The sequence below is a fragment of the Oryctolagus cuniculus genome, chromosome 16 (assembly GCF_964237555.1).
Source record: "Oryctolagus cuniculus chromosome 16, mOryCun1.1, whole genome shotgun sequence".
NCBI classification, from domain to species: domain Eukaryota; kingdom Metazoa; phylum Chordata; class Mammalia; order Lagomorpha; family Leporidae; genus Oryctolagus; species Oryctolagus cuniculus.
Window position 1 is genome coordinate 4,564,997 of NC_091447.1, and position 24,332 is coordinate 4,589,328.

At 42.8% G+C, this 24,332-nt stretch overlaps 2 long non-coding RNA genes across 8 annotated transcripts in view; one reads left to right on the forward strand and one right to left on the reverse strand.

The window, feature by feature from the left end:
• Window positions 1-24,332, reverse strand: part of LOC127487775 (uncharacterized) — a 66,905-nt gene that overhangs the window by 11,641 nt on the left and 30,932 nt on the right. For 5 of the 7 annotated variants that reach the window (XR_011383044.1, XR_011383042.1, XR_011383040.1 and 2 more), the window contains exon 6: window positions 7-16,129. This is a non-coding gene — a long non-coding RNA (uncharacterized lncRNA). Of the gene's footprint in view, window positions 1-6; window positions 16,130-24,332 lie in introns of those variants that run through there. The other 2 variants (XR_011383043.1, XR_011383041.1) reach the window with 2 other exon arrangements.
• LOC138845846 (uncharacterized) lies at window positions 18,051-22,393 on the forward strand. Its single transcript, XR_011383045.1, has 2 exons — window positions 18,051-18,309; window positions 21,212-22,393. It is a non-coding gene; the product is annotated as an uncharacterized lncRNA (long non-coding RNA).

Genomic DNA, 24,332 nt, shown 5'->3' on the forward strand with positions numbered 1-24,332 from the left:
GGGAAAGCAGTAGAAGATGGCCTAAGTGCTTGGGCTCCTGTACCCACGTGGGAGACCTGGAAGAAGCTCCTGGCTCTTGGCTTCGGATCGGCAAGATTGCGGCCAATTGGGGAGTGAACCAGCGGATGGAAGACCTCTTTCTCTCTCTCTCTCTGCCTTTCCTCTCTCTCTGTGTAACTCTTTCAAATAAATAAATAAATAAATCTTTAAAAAAAATCCCTACCGTTTTAATCCAAGTATTATCTAATGTGATCATAGAAACCTGTTCAAAGTTTAACTCTATTTTTGTCTTTACTAAAACATTTGAATAATATTGTAATACAGTCACAAAAAATCTAAAAGTCTTCAGAAATAGATTTTTTAAAAAGATTTATTTACATTATTTGAAAGGCAGAATTACAGAGAGGCAGAAGCAGAGAGAGAGAGAGAGAGGGAGAGGTCTTCCATTCACTGGTTCAGCCTCCAAATGGCAGTAACAGCCAGAGCCATGCCCATCTGAAGGCAGGAGCCAGGAGCTTCTTCTGTGTCTCCCACACGGTTGCAGGGGACCAAGGATTTCAGTCATCTTCCATTGCTTTTCCAGGCCATAGCAGAGAGTTGGATTGGAAGTGGAGCAGCCAGGACTTGAACAGGCACCCATATGGGATGCTGGCAGCACAGACTGCAGCTTTACTCACTATGCCACAGTACTGGCCCCCAGAAATAGGGTTTCTCTTTCTTTTTCATTTTCTTTTTTTTTTTTTTTTTAATTTGACAGGTAGAGTCACAGACAGTGAGGGAAAGAGAGAAAGGTCTTCCCTCCATTGGTTCACTCCCCAAATGGCCTCCATGGGCTGGCGCTGCGCCGATCCAAAACCAAGGGCCAGGTGCCTCTTCCTGGTCTCCCCATGTGGGTGCAGGGGCCCAAGCACTTGGGCCATCCTCCACTGCCCTCCTGGGCCATAGCAGAGAGCTGGACTGGAAGAGGAGCAACCGGGACCAGAACCCGGAGCCCACATGGGATGCCGGCGCCTCAGGTGGAGGATCAACCAAGTGAGCCACAGCGCTGGCCCCAGGGTTTCTAAAAAATGTTCTAGGGCCAGAGCCGTGGCCTAGTAGGCTACACTTCTGCCTGCTGCACTGGAATCCCATATGGGCACCCGTTTGTTTTCTGGCTGCTCCACTTCCCATTCGGCTCTCTTTTTATGGCTTGGAACGCAGTAGAAGGTGGCCCAAGTGCTTGGGCCCCTGAACCCATGTGGGAGACCCAGAAAATGCTCCTGGCTCCTGGCTTTGCATCATTCCAGCTTGGGCTATTGCGGCCATTTGGAGAGTGGAGACCTTTCTCTCTGTCTCTCCCTGTCTCCCGCTGTAACTCTGCCTCTCAAAAACAATAAATAAGATCTTTTTAAAAGTTCTCTATTTGTTTATATTAAGTAAGCTCCGGATGGACTTGATTATCCAGGCTTGTCTGATGCCGCTGAATTCTTCCACTTGCTGGCTCCCTGTTAATCATGCTTGTAAATGCCCTGTAGGGGTTTTCAGGCCGACGTTTGCTTCTGATCTTTTATATTTAACTGCCCACATGAATCGAGATGGGTAGCATTTAGAGGTTTGCTTACTACTCAGAATTGGGATTCTCCTGGGGCAGGGGTCAAATTAAATCATGGGTTGTGATCCTAGCAATTTAACTTTTCCATTGTTTATTTCTTTCTACATGTAGGAATTTAGCGTTCAAGCATGCTATTTCAGTAAGGGATAATGGGAGTAACCGGGCTGATTGCTGATATGGCCGAGTATGATTAAACAGTATGGGGCTAAATCTTCCCTTCTCTAGTGGTGAAAAAGCGTTGCATTCAAAAATAGACATCAGCTGACTCACCCATTTACCCGAGCAATCTTGGCTTTGGCCAAGATCTGCCGTCTAGTCTTTTCCAAGGAGCAATTTTACAAAACACCAGTAGCAGGTTGGTTCAGTCCTTGAGCCTGGGAATCAGACTTGGTGTTTCTGCCTATAGCACCACATGCCCTGGGCTGAGTTACAGAAACCAGAGGCCTCAGCTCCCCATCAGTAACATGAGGGTGACTGGAGTAGCCACTTTATTTTTATTTATTTTTTAAAAATGGATTTTGCAGCTTTGCCTATTTATTTTAATATTTATTTATTTATTTGAGAGGCAGAGTTACAGACAGAGAGAGGGAGAGAAAGAAAGAGATTTTCCATCTACTGGTTCACTCCACAATTGGCCACAACAGCCAGATCAGCGCCGATCTGAAGCCAGGAGCCAGGAGCTTCTTCTTGGTCTCCCACATGGCTGCAGATGCCCAAACACTTGAGCCACCATCCATTGCTTTCCCAAGCCATTAGCAGGGGCTGGATGGGAAATGGAGCAGCCAAGACTCAAACCAGTGCCCATATGTGATGTAGGTGCTACAGGCAACAGCTTAACCAACTACACCACTGCATGGGCCCCTGGAGCAGCCACTTTAAAGGGATATTATAAAGGTTAAATAAGGTGACATGGAATATTCTCAGCACAATACCTGTGTTTTTGAGAAGCATTGCCTTTGCTAGTTGTCAATTTTTACTCTCTAGTATTCAGCTAGGTTTAACATTTCCTTTTTCTTTTTGTATGAGGTGCTTGTCTTAGAAATCTGTCAGATACTGGCTTATCCATGGAGGCTGTCAATGTTGTCATGGGGAAAAAGCGTAGGGAGCTGGTGCTGTGTTGCAGTGTGTCCATTGTCAGCCCACAGAGGGAATTCACTCCAGTGCAGAGGCTCAGGAAGGTTTCTTGGCCAGTAATGAAAGCTGAGACAGTGTAGTGAAAGTGTTGGAAGGGACAGTATAATGACAGCAAAGAGTCACATAGTATCTTGCTATGTGCAAGTAACCAAAATTAGGCAAATTCCAGAGAGTAAGATACAAGTGGGAAGAATGGAAAATGACTGAGAGTCCTTTAAAGAGCCTGAAGAATTTGACCTTCATTTTTTTTGTAGTAGAGACCAAGGGAATTATTTCAGCAGTGTTGCTCCATGGATCAACCAAGAGACAGAGACAGAAAGTGGAAATCACCATTTGCAATGAGGCAGACACAGCAGAGACAGAAAGGAAGGATGGGTGTGAAAATGTGTAGGAGGCAAAGTGAGCAGGACTTGGTGGTTGGCTGGAGCGTGGAGGTGAGAGACAGAAGAAAAAGGAAGAACTCAGGTTCCTGAGCTGTGCAATAGGATACATGGGGCTGCACTTCCCTGAGCCGGGGCCTGTGTGAAAGGGGTGGAGATGAGGGTGGGAGAGAGTGGAGAGAAGATATAGTGATGAGTATTGACCTGCACACCGTTTCTTAGGACACACACAGGAGAACATAGCCATTTCTGTACCTTTCGCAAGCCAACAAGAGGGAATCATAATTGAATTTCCATGAATATTTAAAACTGAAAGCAAGGAAAAGTCTTGAACTAGAACTATCATTTACAGGTGACTATATGTCAAGATTCTTTGCCAGCCTTGTTAATTTTACATATGCACTATTTTACCTACAAATTATATCTACTCTATCATTTTTTCCTCAAGAATCTATTGATATTTTTTAAAGATTTATTTATTTATTTGAAAGAGATACACAGAGAGAGAAGGAGAGGCAGAGAGAGAGAGAGGTCGAGAGGTCTTTCATCTTCTGGTTCACTCCCTAATTGGCCACAACAGCAGGAGCTGCGCCGATCCAAGCCAAGAGCCAGGAGCTTCTTCTGGGTCTCCCAGGTGGGGGCAGGGGCCCAAGGACTTGGGCCATCTTATACTGCTTTCCCAGGCCATAGTAGAGAGGTGGATCAGAAGTAGAGCAGCCGGGTCTCAAACCGGTGTGCACACATGGGATACTTCAGGTCAGGGCGTTAACCCACTGTACCACAGCGCCGACCCCTTGATTTTTATATAATTCTCTTTTTTATATTGTTGAAAGAACTCAAATAATTTCATCAAAGTGCTCTTTTTTTAAAAAATTTTAAAAATTTATTTGACAGGCAGAGTTATAGACAGTGAGAGAGAGAGAGAAAGGTCTTCCTTCCACTTGTTCACTCCCCAAATGGTCACCACGGCTGGCACTGTGCTGATCCAAAGCCAGGAGCCAGGTGCTTCTCCTGGTCTCCCATGCAGGTGCAGGGCCCAAGCACTTGGGCCATCCTCCACTGCCCTCCTGGGCCACAGCAGAGAGCTGGACTGGAAGAAGAGCAACTGGGACTAGAACCCAGCGCTCATATGGGATGCCAGTGCTGCAGGCGGAGGATTAACCTAGTGAGCCACGGCGCTGGCCCCGTAACTGCTCTTTTTTAAACTAATTAAACATTCAGTTAACCCAACATATTTTTATGAGATAGAGACTGCCTACCAACTGCTGGAAAGATGGTATAAAAATAAAACATAAACATTTTATTGTTTTATAAGACACTTGTGTGTTTTTAGTCACTACTTTCAATTATGTTGCTCCCTTCTCCCTCCACTTTCTGATTATCTTTATGAAAAGTTCAATCTAATTATTCTCAGAAGTTTCAATAGCCCCATTACTGGCTGAATTCACATTTTTAAGGAACTGGGAAGTGGATCCTGCTTCTTGGTGTTTGTTATAGAAAGGAGAGGAATCAGGGTTTATCCCACACAATTGGTTTTCTGTTCTTATTTTTTTATTTTTATTTTTTGAAAGAGAGACAGAGAAATAGGAAGAGAACTCCCATCCTTTGGTTCACTCTGCAGATGCACACAACAGCCAGGGCTGGTGCAGGCCAAATCCAGGAATCAGGAACTCTATCTGGTCTCCCACATCAGTGGCAAGGACCCACCTACTCTAATCATTGCCACTAGCTCCAAGGGTGAGCTTTAGCGGGAAGCTGGAATCAGAAGCAGAGGCTGGTCTCCAGCCCAGGCACTCCAATATGGGATGGCAGTATCCTTAGTAGCATCTTGACTGACGTGTCAAACACCCACCCCTGACGTTCTTGTTCCTGATCTCAGGGTGCCATTGGGCTGGCTCTGATTTTTCATCTCTCCATCTGCTTCTCTTAGACTCTGCCACTGTGGCACTAATGAGAGGAGCTAGGCCCTCCTGTAGTTATGTTTAGTTTTATCTTAGCCTCCTCTGTGGTGCTATGAGAGGAGCTAGGCCCTCTTGCAGTCATGTTTAGTTTTATCTTAGCCTCCTCTATGACTTCCGTAATCTCCCCCAGTCTCTGGATGGAATTATCTTACTTGGTCTAGTGCTTCCTGAGAAAAATTCAACTTCCTCCCCTTCTCTAACTTTCACGATCTTAACATGGAGCCATGCTAACACAAAGCCTCTCTTTATGTGGCTTCTCATACACAAGTCGTGGATTGCCCATTGCTTAGTGCCAGCTTTACTTCTCCATGATTTTGAAGTCTGGGACTTTTACTCAAAATTTCAAGGGTTCTTCTTGTATATTTAGGTAAGAATTCTAAATATAGGCTGCTTATAAATGAAACAGGCAATGTGGTACAGTTTTAGCATTTTTTCAGTGAGAGAAATATGCAGGAAAGTGTGGGCTTTATTAAGGGGACAAAGAAGTCCAGAAACTAAGTTGGGTCCATACCAGGTAGAGAGCAGGCCAGGAGCCACGTGGAGCAAGCATGTGAGCAGGAAAGCAGAGGCAGAGCGGTATGCAGTACAACAAGGGCAGGCCCACCATGCTCCAGGTCTTTTATTCACTTCCAAAGGGGAGTGGTTACATAGTCTGATTGGCAGGTAGGCTGTGAGATCACAAAAGGGGGCGGGATGAAGGCCTGGTCTCCAGCTTACAAATCTAATCAATTTGATCCTATCTGCCTATATCAGTTTCATCTCTGACAGCTGGCATTGACTACTCAATGGGCCTTCTGTCTCCAGGAATTTGCAGGAATGGCTCTGGTAGAGACCTCTGTTCACAGACAACTCAGAGCTGAAGTAGGGCACAGGATGAAGACCCCAGCCACTCCCCACTGCTCTTTGCTTCGTCCTCAATGACAGAGTATGATGAACACATAGTCTGCTGCTCATGCAGCCATCAGCAGGGGTCTTTGTTTTGCGGTCTCTCTGTTCTGTTCAAAGATCACGCTGGATTTGCCTTTGGGCAGGGAAGAAGCATCATCTGTGCTGTACTTTACGCTGCCACTGGGCTTGTGTTGTGAGGAGTCAAATGGTTTAACAGGCTGTCTGGAAATTGAGGGTGGAAAAATGTCCCCTCCAAAAGTTATTTGCCCACTCCTTGGTAGCTTCTGATTTACCATGAGAACAGCAAGGGAGTGGTCATTGCATCCTCCTGAGCTCACAGTTACAGAGTCACAGAGAGAGCAAGAAGGAGAGACAGGAAGAGAGAGAAAGAGAGAGATCTTCCATCCACTAGTTTGCTACTCAAATAGCCTCATCAGCCAGGGTTGAGTCAGGCTGAAGCCAGAAACCACAGGCTTCATACGGGTCTCCCACATGGGTGCAGAGGTCCCAGGACCTGGGCTCTCTTGCACTGCTTTCCCAGGCCATCAGCAGGGAGCTGGAAAGGAAGTGGAGCAGTCATGACTCAAAGAGAACCCATAGGGATGCCCTGCTGCAGGCAGTAGCTTTAACTTGCTGAGCCATAGTTCCAGCCCCTCAAATGCATCTTTCTAGTTTGCACAAGTCTGTCCTCTAAAGCATCCTATGACAACACTTTACACGATGGAATAATATTCATTCTCAAGGCTGTTTACTGCAGCATTATTGGATCATGAAAAATTGGAAAAAAATAGAAGTTATCTAAGTATGTTGATGTAGTTGTATAATGCAACCATTCTAATGTGCAGGATATTTACTTACATGAGTTACATGTAGTGATTGAAAGAAAGTTGTAAAGAAGTGGCCTACCAGATAAAGCCAGTAGCTATGACAGCTGCATTCCCTATGGGACGGGTTCCAATCCCAGATACTCCACTTCTTCCAGATTCCTGCTAATGGCCTGGGAAGAACAGCTGAAAATGGCCCAAGTGCTTGAGCTCCTGCATCCACATGGGAGACCCAGATGCAGCTCCTGGCTCCTGGCTTTGGCCTGGCCCACCCTGGCCATTGAAGTCATTTGGAGAGCGAACCAGCTGATGAAACATCTCCCCCCCCACCCTCCTTCTCTCTCTCCCTTCATCTGTAGGTCTGCCTTTCAAATGGATAAATGAATCTTTAAAAAATGAGGGTGCTCTCCTTTTTGGAGACAAAATAGGGACAGACAGATACGGAAAGATTTAATAGATACAGAGGTCTATTAAATACATTTTCATGCAGAAAGTACTCAGAAAAGAGCCATTCTAAATTTTAAGTGGTGGACCAAACAAAGTAATTCTGTAAAATAAACGCTTGCAGTAGCATCATGGGTTTCCTTTATCTTGTGACATTCTTATATAGGATCATTTGCCATTTGCAACCAAATATTATAGATAGGTGGACTAAATCCATTACAGCTCAGATGGTTGGCTCAAATCAGTATAATTATGCTAAATTTATCTCTGGGGTAGAGTTGGTTTGGTTTCCTGTATTATATATTTCTCACAAAACCATCACCTTGACACAATTAGCAACAAGAGTGCATGCTTATTCCTTTGGATACAAAAACTGAATTCCGATGTGTGTCAGTAACTAATGGAAGACTTGTCGTGAAACACCCAGAAAATCATAGAAACTAAGAACAAAGCTTGCCCACTGAATAAAACCCACAGGGGATCCATCAGAGTGTGGGTGGGAACAATCATTTAAAGAGATGGCATGGATTGTGTTTGCAGCACTTGACTGTAATATAATTATGCTTGCAAGTCTAAAGAAACAGGATTTTGTCAGTCATGGAACAGGGACAAATGTTTACAGTGACCAGTTTTCTCTTAGGTATTAATCGAGAGACTGAAGGCTATATCCATTCTACTTCAAGTGTTGCATTCACATTCATGGTATCATTTGAGTGATGATGTAGATAGATGCAGTGTCCATTTTATCATCATTTCATTAAGCACTTGCTCCCTCTAATTGCCTATTTCTTAATAGGAGGGTCACAAACCAAATGTTATTTATGAATTTGGCATCTGATGTAGGCCCACTTGTGGAGAGTTACGGTGCTGAACAGAGCATTGCAGATATTCTGGTCCTCAAGGTCATTGCTTCTGTTTTAGAATGGACACAGAGACATTCTGATGTCATCCACAATACAAAGACCACTGTGAAATGGATCAAGTGAATCCAGTCAGGTTTCATAGTTGGCAGATTGGAGAGCCAGCCCACACTGTGATGACCTCATCAACAGCAATGGCAATCTGAGACTTATTTTGAGATCAAGAGTGCAGGACTTTCCAGAAATGGGAAACTTTTCTCTGAGTGTTAATTTCCACAAGTAAGATATTTAATTTCTTTTGCAATAAAACATGCTCATAACAGTGGGGAAAATATTTTGTTATTATCCATTATCTCTGGAATTATTAAAATTTCCTCTCCAGATATAAATGAAAAAATGATTTAAGCAGTACTAAAAGGAAACTATAAATAAATGTTATGTAAATTCATATATGTGCATTGTCTGTCTATTGAACCTAATTATCAATTGCTTTGTAATATTTCTGTTACATAAGCAGAAAATACACTTTTTATCCAATGTCATGGAAAATTTTTAATGACAAGCAGAAACTATGTTATTTTATTTCATTGTGATAAAAACAAATAGCATGGGGCAGTTGTGGTACAGAGGGTTAAGGCACCATTTGGGATATGTGCATCCCAAGTCAGAGTGTTGGTTGCAGCACTGGCTACTCTGCTTCCCATCAAGGTTCTTGTTAACATACTTAGGAAAGCCACAGATGGTGGCCCAAGTACCAGGACTCCTGCCACCCATGTGGGAGATCTGGCTGGAGTTCCTTGCTCCTGACTTTGGCCTGGTCCAACTCTGGCCATTGTGACCATTTGAGGAGTGAACCAAAGAATGGAGGATCTCTCTTTCTCTCTGTCTCTGTCTCTGTCTGTGTGTGTGTGTGTGTGTGTGTCTCACTCTGCCTTTCACATAAATGAATACTTTTTTCAAAGATTTATTTATTTATTTGAAAGGCAGAGTTACAGAGAAAGAGAGGGAGACAGAGATAGAGAGAGATCTTCCGTCCACTGGTTCACTCCCCAAATGGCCACATGGCTGGACCTGGGCCCATCCGAAGGCAGGAGCCATGAGCTTCATCCAGGTCCCCAACGTGGGTGCAGAGGCTCAGGCACTTGGGCCATCTTCCACTGCTTTCCTAGGCCATAAGCAGAAAGCTAGATTGGATGTGGAGCAATGGGGACATAAACTAGTGCCGATATGGGATGCCGGCTCTGCAAGCTCCAGGAGTATATCTTTTTAAAAATCAGCTAACTTGAGTTTGTCTGCTTAAACAAATGTTTCACTGTATAGCCCTTATTTTTGGCCATATGTATAATGTTTTGCAAAAGAGCTCTAGACCTTATTCATCCTGCTGAACTGAAACCTTAATGCTTATTGATTAGGAGCTCCCATTCTCTCATCCACCCAGTCCCTGTTAAAAACCATCCAACTCTGATCCTATGAATTTTCTTATTTTAAATACCTCATTTAAGTGAATTCATCTAGTATTTGTCTTTCTGTGATTGGCTTACTTAGACTAATATCCTCATGGTTCAGTCATATTATTCAGCATATAACAGAATTTGCTTCTTTTTTCTAAGGTTGAAGAGTATTCCATGGCCTGTGTTTCCTTTGTCCATTCATCTCTTGGTAGATATGTAGGCTGTTTTCATACTGTGCCTCTCATGAATAGCGCTGTAATGAACATGAATGTGAATAACACTTTGGGAACCAGACCTTAACTTATTTGTTACTTATTTAAACAGAAGAGTGACAGAAATAGATAAGGAGAGATGGGAGGGGGAGGAGAGAGAGGGAAAGCGAGAGGGAGAGTGAGAGAGCAAAAGAGTGAGAGAGTGAGAGAGAGAGAAGGAGAAATCCTAAGATTTCTGATTCAGGGCCAGGAACTCCATCTTGGTCACTGACACAAATGGCAGGGTACTTGGACCATCATCTATTGCCTTCTCAGGCACCTAAAAAGGAAGCTGGATTGGAAGCAGAGCAGCCAGAACTCGAACTGAAGATCCAATATGGGGTGCAGTTGTCGCAAGCAGTGGCTTAACTCCGGTGCGCGATGTTGTTCCCTCCCCCATCCCATCTCAATTCTTGTTCATTCTTAGGTTGCCTTTTTAGTTTGCTTATTTCCTTTGCTAAGCTGGAGTTTGTAAATTGGATGCAGCACATTTGCCTATTTTTGGTTTCATTGCCTGTGCTTTTGGTGTTACATCCATAAAATCATTGCCAAAACTAACATTGTGAAGTCTTTCCCACATGTTTTACTTGGAATTTTACAGTTTCATGTTTTGTATATAACTCTTCAATCCGTTTTGAGTTGTCTTTTGTGTATGGTATAACAAGCAAATTTCATTGTTTTCTTGAGGATGTCCAGTTTTTCCAGCACCAGCTATTGTGTATTCTTGGCACTCTTATCAAAGATCAGTACAGTTGTACATGAGTAAATTTCTGATCTCTCATCAATTTAATTGTTCTATGTGTTTGTTCTCATGCCAGAACCATATTGTTTGGATTGTATGAGATTTTAAATACATTTTGAATTCAGAAGTGGCGTGCAACTGCCTTTATTCTTCTTCCTGAAGATTGATTTGACAAATCATGCTCTTTTGTGTTTGATGTGGATTATAGAATTTTGTTATCCACTTCTATTAAAAATGCCATTGAGACTTTCAAAGGGATTGCACTGGATCTGTGCATTACTTTGAGTCCTATGGACGTTTTAACACTAATCCAGTAATGTGGAGATTTTTCCATCTGTTTGTGTCTCCTTTAATCTCTTTGGTAGTTTTCACTATACAAGTTTTTTTTAATCTCCTTAGTTGAGTTTATTCCTAAATATTTATTCTTCTCAGGGCTGCTGTGCTGAATTAAATAAGCAAGAGGCCATCAGCCTGAGGCTCTCTCTATGCTTTGAGGTCCCACAAAGTGAATGGAAACCTAACTTGTTATATAAACCCACGAAAACCTAACTTAGGAATATAACCCACAGTCAAATGTTAACAAATCAGGAGCTTCTAGGTTTCAGTCCATCACAGCAGTCAACTCATAGCACCACACCTAATAAGGCAGCTGCCCGGCCACAGCTGACCCAGTGGCTTCTCTACTTGGCTTCTGTGTTTGGGCTGTAAAGGTCATCTTGGGTCACCTTGTTGAGAGCTACAGGTGGTTTCTTGTTCTTCTGAGCTTTGACCCATTCATTTTACATTTTATTATTTAAAGTCTATATTTATTTATTTGAAAGAGTTACACAGAGACAGAGGGAGAGACAAAGAGGGAAAGATTGTCCATCCGTTCTCCAAGTGGCTGTGATGGCCAGGGCTGACAGGCTGAGGCCAGGAGCCAGGAGCTTCCTCCGGGTCTCCCATGTGGATGCAGGAGCTCAAGCACTCGGGGGCCATTTTCAGCTACTCTTTCCAGGCCATTAGCAGGGATCTGGACAGAAGTGGAGTATCTGGGATTGGAACCCATCCCATATGGAATGCAGCTGTCATATCTACTGGCTTTATCTAGTAGGCCACAGCACCGGCCCCTACTTTTTCATTTTGTATTCAAATAAACTCTTCTAAAACAGCTTTATCTAAATTTTGCTTTTAATAATTTTCCATACATTTCCAATTTCCTTTTAAGTTAATATGTTGTTCATATGTAGAGATGCAAATAATTTTTCTAAGTCAATTTTGTATCTTGTAAGTTCACATAATTTATTTATCAGTTCTAAAAGTTTTTGTTGTTGTTGTTTAAGTGAAGTCTTGGGGCCAGCATTGTAGCCAGAAAGCTTAATTGTTGCCTGCAATGCCACCAGCATCCCATATGAGCACCAGTTCGAGTCCCAGCTGCTCCACTTCCAATCCAGCTCCCTGCTAGTGCACCTGGGAAAGCAGCAGGAGATGGCTGAAGTGCTTGGGCCCCTGCACCCACATGGGAGACCCAGATAAAGCTCCTGGCTTCTGGCTTTAGCCTGGCCCAGCCCCGGATGTTGTAGCCATTTGGTTCACGAACCAACTGATAGAAGATCTCTCTCTTCCTCTCTGTCCCTCCCTCTCTCTCTCTCTGTCACTCGACTCTTATAATAATTATATTTTTAAAAAACCCCAAGCCTTTACAGTTTTTTTAAAATTTAAAATCATGTTGATCTTTTCTGTTTTATTGCTGCTCTCTTTCTTATCTCTGTTCTACTAATTTTGGGCTCAGTTCATTCTTCTTTTTCTGACATTTTTGGGTGTAAAGTTAGGTTGTTTACTTGAGATCTTTCTAAATGTGGCATTATTTCTATAAATGTCCTTCTCACTACTGCTTTTCCTCTCTCCCAGAAGCTTCCATATGTTTTGTTTCTTGAGATATTTTCTGAGTTTAGAATTCTAAAAGAGTAAATGCTCTCCCACTTTAACTCCATAATTATTTCCAATATGTGAAACCATACCTAATTCATGTCTCCTTTGTGGAGCTGGTTCACAGATAGGTTTCTGATGCTAGAAGATGGAAAAGGGCTGAACTGCACTGTGGTCTGCTCTCCATGCTCAGAAATGTCTGTGTTTTTCTCTTTGACATTCGATTATAACCTTTCTTTATCTTCTAGGAATAAGGATGACATAAAACATCTTCTGTTCCAGGAGGGAAGTGTCTGCCACGCCACTCACTCACTGTGACAAATATTTACTGAGCAACAGCAGGGGAAGCTCTGTTCCGCACACTGAGGAGCGATCTGTAAACAAAGTCTTCAGTGTCTGCACTGTGGACCTTGATTCTAATGGGGGAGATAGACAGCAAACAAGAAAATCTACGGAAATACACAAGAAAACAGATGAGTAATACGGAGGAAGATAAACCGGGGAGGGAGTGGTAAATAGTGAGGATTTATATTTTACACAGGACAGCCTGAGAAGGCCTCACTGGAAATCTAAGATTTAAATTAAATGTCAAGGGGGATGTAGATAAGCCACGGCATAACTGGAGAAAAGTATTTTAAAAGATGTATTTGTTCTGTACATGTTTAATGAATGCCTACTATACTGAGAAATGCCATGGTCAGCTACTCAGATAGATGCTGTTCTCCTTTGAGCTTGAAAGTTGGATTTAAAAAAAAAAGATTATTTATTTATTTGAAAGGTAGAGTTAGAGAGAGGCAGAGAGAGAGAGAGAGAAAGAGAGAGAGAGAGAGAGAGAGAGAGAGAGAGAGAGAGAGAATTTGCCATCCATTGGTTTACTCTTCAAATGGCCTCAACAGTTGGAGTTGGGCTGATCTGAGTCCAAGAGCCAGGAACTTCATCCAGGTCTCCCAAGCGGGAGCAGAGGCCCAAGAACTTGGGCCATCTTCCGCTGCTTTTCCAGGGACGTTAGCAGGGAGCTGGATCAGAAGTAGAACAGCTAGGACTACAACCAACACCCATATGAGATGCCAGCACTGCAGGCAGCAGCTTTACCTGCTATGCCACAGTGGCAGCCCCCAAAATTAGATTTTTAACACCTTACAAAATAAGTCTGTTCTCTCAGATTCTGGGGTTGATTTGGAAAACGTGGAATTAATCATCCTGCTTAGCTCTAGAGTTACCTAAGAAGTGTTTTTAAAGAGAAACCAAAAATTAGGATTAAATGAATAAGGTTTTAACTGGTTTAACTAGAGAATATGCTGTACAATCAAAACACAAATGTCTTTGGAGAGGTAGAGGAGAGGCAGCAGGAACAGATACTGAGCTTGGAGCCAGTGGCCTTAGTTACACACCGCCCTCTCTTCTAACCAGCTTCCCACATCAGAGTATATGGGTTTGGTTCCTGGCTCCAGCTCTTGACTCCAGCTTCCTGCTTATGCAGACCCTGGGAGGCAGCAGCGATGCCACCCACATGGGAGACCAGATGGTTGGTGTTCCAAGCTCCTAGCTCTAGCTCCCAGAGTTGGGACACTGTGGCATTTAAAGAGTGAGAAAACAGCAAATGAGGTTTTTTCTCTCTCTCTCTCTTTCTCTCTCTCTCTCTTGTCTGTCCCCAGATAAACAAATAAATACAAATCCTTTAATCCTGCATCCTTATTAGGAAAATCTACTCTTGTTGGTGCCGTATTACGAATTCAATCATGGACAACCAAACCGCATGTTCCATCCCCCAGCACTATGATCACACTTTTCTTGTTGCCTTCAAAGTCAGTGTGGGTGCTCGCAAGACCTTTGGAAGAGACTTGGCCCCTTCCATGTCCTGACTTTGGGGTTCATGCTCCCTGTGATGGGGAAGAGCTGAGCTGGCAATGACTGAGGACAGGGCAGGAAGCCCTCGGTTCCCGTGTAGTGCAGTGAAAGTTGGAAATCAGGATGCCTAAACTAAGTCTTTTTAACTCTTTTCCCATTTTCAAGAAGCGTTTAAAAGTTTGTTCTTTTACTTTTGATTTTATGAAATAACCATCTTTTCTTTTGCAAAGCTATTTTCTGAGTACTTAGTGGATGGCAAATAAAACATACTCTCATTATTTCTATTTACTAAGAGGAAAACACTTATTATTTTCCCTAAAGACCAAGCTTCTAATTTTGTGTAGTTGTTTGGGAAAAAGTTTACTCCAGGTAGGGAATACAGAGTCAACAAAAAAGACACTGCTCCAATTATCAGAAGTGATTCATACAGTGCGACCACTTTACTGATATTAAACCCTTCTTTACTGGGGCCGGCGCTGTGGTGTAGAAGGTGAAGCTTGCAGTGCCAGCATCCCATATGTGCGGCCATTTGAGTCCTGGCTGCTCCACTTCTGATCCAACTTCTTGCTAATGGCCTGGGAAAGCAGCGGAGGATGGCCCAAGTCCTTCCACCCCTGCACCTGCATGAGAGACCTAAAGCTCCTGGCCCCTAGCTTCAGATCGGCCCAGCCATTTGGGAAGTGAACCAGTGGATGGAAGACCTCGCTGCCTGTCTCTCCCTCTCTCTTTCTAACTCTTCCTCTCAAATAAATTAATAAATCTCAAAAAAATAATCCTTCTTTACTGCTCTATTCTGTTTGATCTCTGAGGTCACGCTTACCCTAGACCAGTCCTGCTGAATCTCCTTGATCTTTAAATACTGGAGAATCCTCATTGCTCACATATTTTCTCTTTTGTTCTTTCTCAGATTCCCTGAGCACCCATTATTTTCCAACACGTTTAAATACCTTCTGTACATTGAGAATGCTGAGTCATGGTCCCTCCTGTGAACCCTAGACTCACAGACCCAGTCAACGCTTCTCTGTGACTATCTAACATGCATCCCCAGCTCAGATTCAACACTGAATTCTTGCTGCACCTCCAGGACTTGCTCCTGCCACTGTCTTCCCACCCTCCATTTGAAATGAAAACTCCATTCTTCCAGGTGCTCAGGCAGGGAAGAAACTGGAATCACGCCTGACTCCATTTCTTACCTGTGCAACCTGCAACCGGCTTTAGGCTGTCAGCGGTTCCCAGCAGCTCAGAAGTCAGGTTATGCCCAGATACCCCTTGGGCTTCTCTTGACTTCTATCAGCAGCCAGCCTCACCTCCCCCAGGGGATTACTGCAATAAGGCTGGGCTTGTTCCTTAATCCTGATCTTCTGACTTCTAACCCAGAGCTCATTCTAAGAAGTTAAAAAAAAAAATGAGATTACCTTACATAATAAGGCTGCCCTGCCGGGAGCTCCTCTGGGAGTGGTTAGGATGCAGAGGGAGCCTAAAACACTCTGAACACGCAATACATACCCTATCTTTCAGCAAAGCCTTCTAACAGCTTCAGAAGCAGTTGCAACACAACATGATAAGGCACATAAACTGCTTTTTTTTTTCCCCCAGAGAAAGAAGATCAGTGTCTTTAATCCCCTTGTGCTGTACACAGTGTCAGAAATCCGATCTTAGGGCTACTGGGAACATCGTGTTCCCTAGAATCTATTTGCAGCAAACTCTTTTGGGGAGGAAAACAGGGACTACAGGAGGAGTGGAGGAGATCCTCGGCTCTGCCACTTACCTGCAAGGAAGAGAAGAATCCAGGCAGCTGAAGCATTTGGAGAATTCAGCTGCCAGGGATTATGGGCATTAAACACCCCCTGGAAAAGCACAGAAGATGTAATATTAAAGATGTTTGCAGCAGCTGTGAAAATGCCCAACTAGTAGAAGACAAATGAAGAAATGGGGGTCTGCATTTTTACTTTACTCCCTAATTGCCAATAATTCTTTTGTGGATATTAAAAGTTATCTCCTCTGAATATTCAGAGCCATAAATCCTATAGCTTAGGAATTAAAAAAAAATTTATAGCCATGGCTATATTCTTGTGACCACAGTTTCCTCATGTGGAATTTAAAATTTTTTATTGGGATTACCATTCACCCAGTATCCCCAAGTCATCAGTATACTGGACTGCAGGAGTGTCTGGGAAAACATCAAATCCTCCTGGGCTTCCAGAGAACGAATGGACTAGAGAAGAAAGTAGGGTTCTAAAAAAATAGAGGCTGTGATGGAGTTTGGGGCAGTGGACAGGGCTGGAAGGAAAGAGGCACTCATTCGTTTGAACAAACTTGAATTGCTTACTTGAAATACTGCTCATCTATTAGTAACTTCACCTATTAGATCTTTGTTTTCCATTAAACAGGCCACACAGTCCTTTAAAATGGCAATGGACAGAAAAGCCTACATTCTGCCTCTGATTGTTTTTTGCAATTCTAGTTTAGGACTTGGACCCCCTTGAAGACATTAAAAGCTTATTGGGGGCCGGTGCCGCGGCTCACTAGGCTAATCCTCTGCCTGTGGCGCCAGCACTCAGGGTTCTAGTCCCGGTCAGGGCGCCAGATTCTGTCCCGGTTGCCCCTCTTCCTGTCCAGCTCTCTGCTGTGGCCAGGGAGTGCAGTGGAGGATGGCCCAAGTGCTTGGGCCCTGCACCTGCATGGGAGACCAGGAGGAAGCACCTGGCTCCTGGCTTCGGATCGGCGCAGTGCCAGCCATGGTGACCATTTGGGGAGTGAACAAGCAGAAGGAAGACCTTTCTCTCTCTCTCTCTCTCTCTCTCTCTCTCTCTCTCTCTCTCACTGTGTAACTCCGTCAGTAAAAAAAAAAAAAAAAAAAAAAAGCTTATTGGGGAATCAGGAGAGAGGAGGGAGTGAAATTGGCACTTGTGGAATTTCTACCATATGTCATCCTCTGTGCTTTACTGTTTATAATCATAACCAGGTTTAATCCTGGTAGAACTATGGATGGCGAATGTATCTTTCATTTCATAACCGAGGAAAGTGAGGCTCTTAGAATTCAATCTTACATCTTCTGTATATTAAGATAATCGAAAATGAATCTTGATGTGAATGGAAGGGGAGAGGGAGTGGGAAAGGGGAGGGTTGTGGGTGGGAGGGACGGTATGGGGGGGAAAGCCATTGTAACCCATGAGTCGTACTTTGGAAATTTATATTCATTAAATAAAAGATAAAAAAAAAAGAAAAAAATAAAAAAAAAAGAATTCAATCTTACAGCCGGCAGCTGGCAGGTGCAAGATCACCCCTAACACAGCCCAGCTCAGGGCAAAGGAGATGCAGAGATGTCCGGGGAAGCAGGGCAATTACAAGCCTCTATTTTTCACTTCATTTTCAGGGGAGGTCTGCAGGATTTTTCTTTTAATGGTTTGCAGAGACAAGTTTACAAGACTAAGAAGTCTAAGGCTGGTGAGGATAAAGACTATTTTCTCTATTATTTTTACTTATACACTGCTTTTTCATGTTCATGTATATATGCACGTATTAATATTTATAGTCAAATAACAATAGTTTCCTTTTTCATATTTCATTTACCTTTTCTTTTTTACTGTAAATTTGGAATAGAGCGTGTGTGTGTTTCACACCGCAATATAGTTATTGTGTTGAGATTTCAGTAGAATAATCAAACATTGAAGTCCATCAAACTCAAAAGACACTAAATTATTTTGAGCTTTTCCTCTCTTTTCCCCCCTTAAGGTCTTCAGTCGTGGAGGTGGTGGATGGTGTAGTTTGATCCTCTGCAATGCAGTTTTTGATTTGTCATTTCACTTACAGACATCAGCCGTTCCAGACGAGCTGCCCGTTCAGTTAGAAGTTACCATGGACACAGCTACAGAGCGGCGGCTCATAGGCGTTACTCACAGGTTACTCTGCCCGTTACCCTGTTCATCCGCTGCATGGTACAGGAGCCGGGGTGCGGCAGTCTCGGGCCAGCAGTTCTGTTTTACAGCTCAGAAGCTGCAATACTGCCCCCTAATGGCACACTGAGGTATGTCCCAGGGTGTGTCAAGATTTTCGGTAATATTGAGAAGGAAATGCTGAAAACAAAACTAGAAAAATCCTTCCTTTGAAGTCTGTCTGGTTATTCCTTATGAAAAAAGACTATGATGTCCCCGGGTGTGTCAAGATTTTTGGTAGTAGTGAGAAGGAAATGCTGAAAAAAGACTATGAAAGACTCCCTCCAAATTGTTAGCATATGATTTGTATTTGTCTTTAGTCTGCTCTATGTTTTCCAATGATCATTTGGGACTATTTCTGGCCAATGTAGAGAATAACCATTATTGAAAACAAAACAAAACAAAATCAGCTTATTAGAACTTCAATGCTCAAAATCTCGGCTAGATACCATGTTTTCTGAATGCAAGCATTGATTATTTGCCATGCGTTTCTATTCAGTTGAATATGGATGTGTTAAGAACATGAACTTGAAGCTGTTTTAAATAGCATCCCCTATTTGGAACATTTCTCCATGTGAGTGATAGGCAATTAAGCGTACTTTGCTAAGCTTGCACGTGAAGTGGAAACCAGCTGATTCTTTGAAGGCCCAGAAGAAGGAATAATGAGCTATTTAATCTTTCTGCTGCATGCTGTGGTTTTCAGAGCAGGGAAGACAGTTGATGAAAAATCTGTAGAACAGAAATGTTCTACATTAATGCAACCACACTAATAGGATGTAGATGCTAATCTTTAAGAAAAAGGAAAGAGATTGCCTAACAAATGATATGCCTCAAATTTTTTATTATACAAATAGTATTCAGAGAGTATTCAAATAGGTTTTTCTGATGTGGTATGCTGTCCATTTTACATGATTGCTTCCCTCAATATAATATTATAGTAGCTTGTTTACTTCAAGTTCTCCTCCATGGGTAGCAAGGACTAAGTACTTGAGCCATCATCAGGCACCTTCCCAAGTTCATTAGCAGGAAACTGGAGCAGAAGCAGAGCACCTGGCACTCAAAGCAGAACTCTGATATGGGACGCCAGGGTTTCAACAGTTTAAACTGGTGCATCACCATGTTGACCCCCAAATTATATTTTTGCTGCAGTGTATATATAAGCTTTTTTCCTGCAATATATATAACTTGCAAATTTACATACTAATATAGCAAATAAATAGATATATGCCTTTGAAGTGTTTGAAATATAGTACATAGTAGAGACTACGGAGTTCTGAACAGACCAATGTTAATTTTTTTTTTTTGACAGGCAGAGTGGACAGTGAGAGAGAGAAACAGAGAGAAAGGTCTTCCTTTTCCATTAGTTCTCCCCCCAATGGCTGCTGTGGCCGGTGCACCACGCTGATCTGAAGGCAGGAGCCAGGTACTTCTCCTGGTCTCCCAAGCGGGGTGCAGGGCCCAAGCACTTGGGCCATCCTCCACTGCACTCCCGGGCCACAGCAGAGAGCTGGCCTGGAAGAGGGGCAACCAGGACAGAATCTGGCACCTCGACCACCGGGACTAGAACCCCCGGGTGCCTGCACCGCAGGTGGAGGATTAGCCTATTGAGCCGCAGCTCAGGCCACCAATGTTAATTTAAATGTAAAGGTGTGAGTTGATCTAAGAGCTATACAAGTGATTAGCAAGATTAACAAAATGAAATAATCAGCAAGACTAATAGTGGTGACTCTTAGGTTAATGGCCTGTACACATACCCGGATGCAGAAATAACTAAGAGGGGGAACAGAGAACTGCATTTTAACAAGAGTTAAAAATTCAGTTTGGGATACGTTGAGTTGGCTATAGGATTTTCAAGTCAAAATGCCTGATGGCCAGTTAGCCATATGATCATAACAAAAAATACAGAAGTGAATGATACAAGAGACAGGATATGCATGCTCTGAAATATTAATACATAATGAACAAGAGAGAAGAAGAACTCCATGAAAGAGGCTGAGAAGGAGTAGCCAAGAGGAAGTTTGAAAATCCCATAGGGCAGCGGTGTTTAGCTTCATCGTTAAGACTCCCAAGCCACATCAGAGCACCTGGGTTCCTGTCCTGGCTCTGGCTCCTGTCTCAGGCCTTCTGCCAGTGCAGCCCCTGGGGGTGGTGGTGATGACTCAGGGAGTTGGTCCCTATCCCTACCACTCACGTGGGAGACCTGGATTGGGTTCTTGGCTCCCAACAGCTTAAGCCCCACCCAGCCCTGGCCAATGTGGATATTTGGGAAGTAAACCAGCTGATGGGAGTATATTCTGTCTCTCTCTCAAATACTTTTAAAAAGTTCATGGAAAATGGAATTAAAAGATAAATTTATTTTGGTGCAAAAATTTTGAACTTTATGCCATGGTTTTTAAAAAGTTCCTGGAAATTGTTGATTACAGGGATTTCAAAAATTCTCTGCACCAAGACAAACATCTTTCAATTCCATTTTGCAGTCCTCTGGTAAGAGTTACCAAGTTTGACCTCATGCGTGCCTGCTTTTCGACTGGAGTTGATTTTATATATACCTTATTTGTGGAGAAATCTAACTAAGGTATACGTAAAATACACATTAGTGGATCATCACTGTACACAGGGATCAGGGACATGTTAACATCATTTTTCATTTGTCTGTTTACCCTGTATACTTATACTAAGTATAAATTCAGAGTGATTTTAATGCCCCCAAGAGTGTAACTTACTGAAGAGCTATCCGTCCCATTCACTGCCTAGTGTCTGTAAAATAAGAAGTTGGTCAGCACACTCTGGTTTTTAACATAATTTATCCAACCAATGCAAACTGTAGAACTCACGGTCTTCACTCCAGGTCAAATAGTACTTTATGCAAAGAGCAGTTATTACATCAGGGTTTCCAATTTTCTTTTTTTTTTTTTTTTCTGTTATCTGCAGCTTGTAACATGTGACCATTTCTTTTTTTTTTTTTTTTTTTTTTTTTTTTTTTTTTTTTGACAGGCAGAGATCAAGAAACTCCACAAAAACAAAACCAACAACCCACTTAAGAGATGGGCCAAGGACCTCAATAGACATTTTTCAAAAGAGGAAATCCAAATGGCCAACAGGCACATGAAAAAATGTTCAAGGTCATTAGCAATCAGGGAAATGCAAATCAAAACCACAATGAGGTTTCATCTCACCCCAGTTAGAATGGCTCACATACAGAAATCTACCAACAACAGATGCTGGCGAGGATGTGGGGAAAAAGGGACACTAACCCACTGTTGGTGGGAATGCAAACTGGTCAAGCCACTATGGAAGTCAGTCTGGAGATTCCTCAGAAACCTGAAGATAACCCTACCGTTCGACCCAGCCATCCCACTCCTTGGAATTTACCCAAAGGAATTTAAATTGGCAAACAAAAAAGCGGTCTGCAGCCTAATGTTTATTGCAGCTCAATTCACAATAGCTAAGACCTGGAACCGACCTAAATGCCCATCAACGGTAGACTGGATAAGGAAATTATGGGATATGTACTCTTTAGAATACTATACCGCAGTAAGAAACAACGAAATCCAGTCATTTGCAACAAAATGGAGGAATCTGGAACACATCATGCTGAGTGAAATAAGCCAGTCCCAAAGAGACAAATACCATATGTTCTCCCTGATCGGTGACAACTGACTGAACACCAAAAAGGAAACCTGTTGAAGTGAAATCGACACTATGAGAAATGGTGACTTGATCAGCATAGCCCTGACTGTTAATGAACAACTTAATACATTATCCCTCTTAGTAGTTTTTTTGTCTGTTCTACTTGATATGACTGGTTTAATTCTGTAATTAATACACAGTTATTCTTAAGTGTTGAAAATTAACTGAAATGTGATCCCTGTTAAACATAAGAGTGGGAATAAGAAAGGGAAGAGATGTATAATTTGGGACATGCTCAAGCTGACCTGCCCCAAAGGGTAGAGTTAGAAACATAGCAGGGGATTCCAATTCAATCCCATCAAGGTGGCATGTGCCAATGCCATCTCACTAGTCCAAGTGATCAATTTCAGTTCACAATTGATCATAATGAAAGGACTAAGAGTCAAAGGGAGCACATAAACAAGTCTAGTACCTGCTAACACTAACCGATAGAATAAATAAAGGGGAGAGTGATCCAACATGGGAAGCGAGATACTCAGCAGACTCATAGAATGGCAGATGTCCTAAATAGCACTCTGGCCTCAGAATCAGCCCTAAAGGCATTCGGAGCTGGCTGAAAAGCCCATGAGAGTATTTCAGGCATGGAAAGCCAAGACACTCTGGCAAAAGATCTCTGCGAGTGAGATCCCAGTGGAAAGAACAGGTCATCAAAGAAGGAGGTACCTTTCTCTGAAGGGAGGAGAGAACCTCCACTTTGACTATGACCTTGTCTAAACAAGATAAGAGTCGGAGAACTCAGAGGGCTTCCATAGCCTTGGAAACTCATGACTGGAGCATAGGGAGATTACTGATGCCATAGACAGGAGTGTCAATTGGTAAAGTCAACAACAGGAATCACTGTGCACTTACTCCTCATGTAGGATCTCTGTCCTTAATGTGCTGTGCATTGAGATTTAATGCTATAATGAGTACTCAAACAATATATTTCACTTTGTGTTTCTATGGGGGTGCAAACTGTTGAAATCTTTACTTAATACATACTAAACTGATCTTCTGTAAAAAAAAAAAAAAAAGAAATTATCAATTCCCAACTTGACTCTCACTGGGATTAAACATGACAATAGGTCTGATCTGATTTCATCATCATTTAAAAAAATCATCTATTATTTTTCACTTTATGTTTCTGTGTGGGAGCAAACTGTTGAAATCCTTACTTAATGTATAATAAGCTGGTCTTCTATATATTAAGATAATCGAAAATGAATCTTGATGTGAATGGAAGGGAAGAGGGAGTGGGAAAGGGGAGGGTTGTGGGTGGGAGGGACGGTATGGGGGGGAAGCCATTGTAATCCATAAGTCATACTTTGGAAATTTATATTCATTAAATAAAAGTTAAAAAAATGTCAAAAAAATATTAAAATAAGAGATTAAAAAAAAAAAGAAAGAAAGACAGAGACAAAGGATTTCCTTCCATTGGTTCACCCTGCAAATGGCCGCCACGCGTGGCCAGTGTGCTGCGCTGATCCGAAGCCAGGAGCCAGGTGCCCCCTCCTGGTCTCCCATGTGGATGCAGGGCCCAAACACTTGGGCCATCCTCCACTGCACTCTGGGGCCACAGCAGAGAGCTGGACTGGAAGAGGAGCAACCCGGACAGAAACTGGCGTCCCAACTGGGACTAGAACCTGGGGTGCCGGCGCCGCAGGCGGAGGATTAATCTAGTGAGCTACAGCGCCGGCCTTATGTGACCATTTCTAACCACTCTTTATAATATAATTCATCAGAAAAGATCCTTCTAGAATTTCAGGGCAGATACTGCAATAAATTTAGAGGTTATTCTATATTACTCTGTGTACTCCACCACATCTGTTCTCCAGGTTGTGCAAACGTGTCAGGCTTTTAATCACGTTTATAGTTTGTCTAGGTCCCCCTCTGATTGGCTTTCAGACGTTGGAGAAGAACAGCGCATGAGAGTGGCTGCAGGCAGAGTGGTTAGGAGGTAACAGTGGGCACATTAACTTTTGAGGGTTGGCCTGGAGAGACCAAAGAATAACCAGAAATTTTTATTGCTTATTATTTAGTACACAGGGTAGATAGGTGTGTGAAACTCTTTACTTGATTTTCCCATTGCAATAAATCGTTAGTGTTTTGTGAAATGCCATGGAGACAGACTGCTTTCATGCTAGCATTTACGGAATTTTGAAACTTCAAATATATTGATTTGCATCAGTGATTTTTATTTCTGGTACTTACGTAATGAAACAACCGCAGCTCGTCTGTCCTCGGTTGAAATCATCATTATACATCAAGCACACGGCTCTCAGAATCACTCATTCAGTCCAATATTTCTAAAATAACTTCTCCTTAATTAAACACAGGGATTTTGTACAACTTTACTCTCAAGTGTAAAACAGGCTGGCGCCGTGGCTCACTAGGCTAATCCTCCACCTGCAGCACCGGCATCCCGGGTTCTAGTCCCGGTTGGGGT